The sequence below is a fragment of the Myotis nattereri genome, assembly GCF_964212035.1.
Source record: "Myotis nattereri genome assembly, chromosome: 3".
In the NCBI taxonomy this organism is placed as follows: Eukaryota; Metazoa; Chordata; class Mammalia; order Chiroptera; family Vespertilionidae; genus Myotis; species Myotis nattereri.
The window spans coordinates 153,032,985-153,037,982 of record NC_138077.1 but is presented as its reverse complement, the minus strand read 5'-3'; the positions used below and the strand labels follow the sequence as shown (position 1 = coordinate 153,037,982).

Here is a 4,998-nt window from a genome sequence, read left to right as displayed (position 1 = left end):
TTATAACAAAGTGCTTTTAGAATAAGACTTTAGATTTAAGAATACGTTAAATTCCTAGCTCACATATAACACAGGAGTAAAAGGCGTTGGTGATGCTAAAATTCAGACTAGCTTTCCCCCATCTTAATTTCTTTTCTCCCTTCCACTTAAAATCTTAACAAGTATTCATTATAAGTTGGAAGTACAGAATTCTTAGAAAATAATAGGGCGATGAGTTGTATGATTCTCCTTATAGGTACAATCTAGTCTTCAGCAATCTGTGAGCCATTGAAAAAGTAACTCCACATCCAACAAAAAAAGCCAAAGCACGATTTGGCTGGGGGAAGGGTAACAAGTATGAAATTGTGTGGTAGATCCGTGCTCCAACCAAGAGTCTCAGTGCAGGATAGCCGTAGAGCGATCTGGACCACTTAGGAAATACAGAATGCCAATACCAAGAAATGGCACAATAGTTTCAAGGTTATTCAGGTGGGCCCTTCATACGCGTTCCACTCTATCATCAACCATCAGGTACTTCTGGGCCTTTTCTCCTTGCATAGTCTCCCGGGTTGGCAAAAACCTTTCTTGTCATTCTATAGAACGCAGTTGCAGCTCTCCTAAATACCATTTTTGAAAGAACAATTGTTGTATAGGAGCCAAATGCCATGAATACTTCATTTTCCATTAGCTGGGCAAGGTCAACCATTTTTTCAACTTTAGCCGTGGATCCCGTGGATTGCAGCAGGAGCAAAGCTGCAAACCTGTCCCAGCAGGCGGGTGGCTGAATTGGGGGACTTTCTGAGTTGTAAGCGTTCTTTATATATTCAAGATATAATACCTTATCGGGTGTATCACTTGCTAGTACTTTCTCCTATTTGGTTGGTCATCTATTAACTTTTTGGATAATTCCCTTTGAAGAATAAAAAAAATTTCAATTCTTATGGCCAATTTCCAGAGACTTTAAATGTTTTTATTTCTAAAGTAATCTTCAGCAGTTTTGTTGGGAAGCCAGTTCACAGCTCTTCTCACGCTGTCATGCTGGACATGGAACCCTTACTACTATTATATAATAGATGAGAACAATGTTCATATATTTGGGATACTGGGGGTAGCATTAGAGAAAGGAAAGTCAGCCAGGATCAAAACAGTACAAATGTCTAAGCATAGAATTTCAGGAGGTCAAGGACGTTAGATGTTACCTATGCCGGGTTTTACTGGATAAAGCAATCTTTCTACAATCATTCTTCGATGTGGCCCTTCAGTCTCTACTTGAACACCCCCAGAAATGAGGAACTACTACTATTAGTTTAGATTAAACATGACCCCCATGAGCAACAAAACTATGTAAAAACCCAAACAGCATGCGCCTAGCAAGGGCTGCTGAATATACAAACAAGAGGGGAAACAGAGAAAATAGGTTCTTTGGAATCCTAAACAATCTTATGTCACCAGCGGGTCATGGGCATGCTGCAAAAAGCCAACTAACTGTTTCTGAACACCAGGTGCCCAAGAGACTGCTCTAATTTTAGAATTAACATAGTGCTTACTAAAGAGGCCCAGGACTCATGGGTCTGGAATGTGATGTTCTTTCACCCTCGGGCTCATGTCTTATTGTTGAGTCTGCTCCAATCATTTCCTGACATTGAGAGAGGGAGAACCAGCCCACAGAACTGGCATGTGCCTGAGGAATTGGCCAAGAAATAGAAAGTAAATGTTGACCTTGAGAGACAGAGTTGATGGTGGCCACTCTCTGTTGAGCTTGTTTTCGTGGTGGCATTGTGCTTATGAGCCTCTGCCCATTTTATTTTTTTTAAAAAAATATTTTTATTGATTTCAGAGAGGAAGGGAGAGATAGAAACGCCAATGATGAGAGAGTATCTTTGATCGGTTGCCTCCTGCACGTTCCACACTGGGGATCAAGCCCACAACCGGGAATCAAGTCGTGACTTCCTGGTTCATAGGACGATACGCAACCACTGAGCCACGCCAGCTGCACGAGCCTCTGCTCATTCTAGATCCTGTCTCTGGCCTTAGACCCAGGAGGCTGAGTGAGCAGGGGACCTCCTGGCCCGGCCACTAGCCAGTGTGCAGGTGTGGTCAGTCTGTGGGGAGTACCAGCAGATCAGAGAGTAAGAGAGGCTGGGACACTGCTTCCTGGCTCCGGAGCCTAATCTTTGGCTGGAGCTGTGGCCCCTACCCTGTCCCAAATCGAGTAGCACCATCTCCTGTCCTTGTCCTGTTGGGCCTAGGAATGCTGCTGACAGCTGATTTCTGGGTGTCTCACCATCCCTTAGTTTGTACCCTTAATACCCATACCTTTGAAATCGACCTTCATGGAAATCTCTTTGATTCAAGTGGAGGCGAATTCTATTTCCTATCTGACAGATTCCTTGTCACCATCTTGCCATGGTATCAATGTTCCTTCCATCTCCTCCAATGATCATCAGGCAAGCAAGCAAGCCCATCATGCTGTCCTAGTGCTAACTCTCTGGGACCTCATATGCTCATCTGAGTCCCAGATAAGCAAGAGATGACTTTGTTCATAGCCCACCCTAGAGTTTCAAGCCTGTGTTGGATGCACGAATCTGTTTGCTCCGCACGCTTCTTCCAGCTAACATTTCCACAGAGCTCAAGTGTGATGTGGAATCAGATTGTGTTTGGTTCCTGAACTTTCCTGGTATCAGTGTGAGATATGCAGTTTGTATCTTTATGGAATAGTGGGCAATTTCAACACATAGCGCATGGTATCCTAGTTTAATTTTGAGCAGTTTTCCTCTGAGTTCTGTCCCCAAATCTGAGCTAATCAATGTTTCCTTGTCCCTGAGCAGGAGCTTAGAATATTATTTTTAAAAAAAGTTTAAGCATAGGAAAAAGTAAACTGCCTTCTAAGGTCTGTGTCAATTCACCCAAGCTTGCTCTTCGTATTCTTAGCCAAATGACTAAACCTTCTGTTTATAAATAGAGGGGCCTTCCCAAGACCTAGGGACCCATCAGGTCACCAGCCAGCGAGGCTATATTTTTACCAAGTGGTTCGCTGGCATACTAGTTTGAATCTTTTATTTATTTATAGTGACAGCAACATATTTGGCGCTTGCACGTTCTCCTGAAAGCCTGATAACCCCAGGTATCTCGTGCTAAAAGTGGCCGAGCTTCCCCTGATTTAGAAATGAGTGTTTGGAGGGGGAGGGTGGTGGGAAACATTCCAATTTGCCAACAGTGTACGAATGGAAGTGTGTCCTTGCAGCAACCCTGTCGGCTACCCAGAAATCCCTCCAGCTTGGAGGCATCGATGATGAAAACCTCGAGTTATTTCTGGAGTAGGTGATTGATGTTTCACAGGGCAGATGACACTTTGATGGGATTCAGACTCGATGTGATAGGAGTTAATGAGGATAATGATGATGATAATGATTATTTATATTTTCCCTTTCTTCCACAGAACCTTTCTGTCCTTTTATCTCATTTGCGTTGACAATGTCCTGTGGGAGGAGGGGAAGGTGTTATTAAACTGTTTTTTCAGGAGAGAGAATAGAGAGTTAATCACCCAGCTTTCAGGTTCCATTTGGGTGGTGAGAAGAGATGTTTAAGTGACACATTAGACTTGGAGAAATTAATCTTAAGAGAAGCACCAGTCTCACTTCCCATTCCTTCAGTGCCATGCTCCATGCCAAGCTCCAGGCAATATCCCTTCCTGACCCAAGTCCTCAGGGGATCCTCCCAGACTGCCAAATTCAGTCTACCTCAGCAGGCACAGCCCTGAACATTCCCACCTATGTGACCTCGCTATGCTCTTCTATTTTCCCACGTTTCAGCCAAACAAATCCACTTGCTCACCCCTTCCGTCTGCTCCGGGCACCCCTTCTCCTTTCATAAGGTTCATCACATTTGCAGTAATTTGTTTCATTTGTCTTCCTATTTGGATGAAAATTCCAGGACAGCAGAGACTGTCACCATCGTATCCCCCACGGCCTAACAGACTTAACTGGCACACAGTAGGTGCTTCTGAAGTGCACACCCACCTCCATGCCTTTGCTCATGCTGCTCCCTCAGCCTCCAATGCCTGCACTCCCATCTCTGCCTGCTGAACCCAGAGCTGTCCTTCCAAGCTCAGAGCCAACCCGAATCCTCTCTGGGAACCACCATGCCACTGTTCCTTTCAGTTCTTACCTGACCTTCAGCCGTGTCATAATCATTTGTGCACACGTGTCGTCTTCCTTCCCTGCCCCTCCCCGACTGTCAGCTCTTGAAAGGCAAGAGCTGTACCTGGAGCCTGGCACAGTGTGAGCACGTTAGACTTGCGTTAACTTGTCTGAAAGTATTGCCGGCCAGCATTCTCCATTCAGGAAAATTCCCATTTCCAGAGTCATCACGAAAGGGAATTTTTCTCCTGCTTATCTTCCTCCATTCTTCTGGGAGGCCGAGGGAAGATCAGTCAGGGAACCCTGCCAACTCTCCCTGTAAAAAGCGTCTCCCATCTCTTCGAGAAGCGCTCTGGCACTTAGGTGGAGGGCTGCATTTCCTACTGGGACCCAGGGCAAGTTTGCAGGGATGGCCATTGGCATTATTGAGCTTCATCACCCATATCAATGACAACCTAAGTACAGAAGAACTAATCAGTGCAACCTCAGCTGAGAAGGTGAGATGAAATCAGTGACCTCTCCGAGGAATTTAGTACTGGTCTGGGCTTCTGGTGAGCATTTGCACACATCATTCAGTTACAATAAGAAGACACCAGATCGGACTAACTCTGGGTAGGTGTGAAACTTTATAAGCAACACATTTTTTGGCAGCTTAAAGACCGCCCCCCTGCTCCCCGCTACTAGCAACATGGGCACAACAAACATCTGTGATATAACACTCCATACAAATTAGAAAGAGCTTCACCAACTGTATTATGGAATATTCAGGGCTGTTAAAATTGATGGAGATCTGTGTTTATTGACATGGAAAAGTGCCCATAACATATTGGTAAGCGAAGGAAGACGCTATAAAACAGCATAATTATGTAAAATTATTTCA

The 4,998-nt window shown here is 44.6% G+C and overlaps 1 pseudogene across 1 annotated transcript; it reads right to left on the bottom strand.

Moving 5' to 3' along the window:
• Window positions 1-229: 229 nt before the first annotated feature.
• Window positions 230-685, bottom strand: LOC308515801 (microsomal glutathione S-transferase 1-like; annotated as a pseudogene). Its single transcript has one exon. The product of its transcript is annotated as a microsomal glutathione S-transferase 1-like (transcript).
• Window positions 686-4,998: the final 4,313 nt, after the last annotated feature.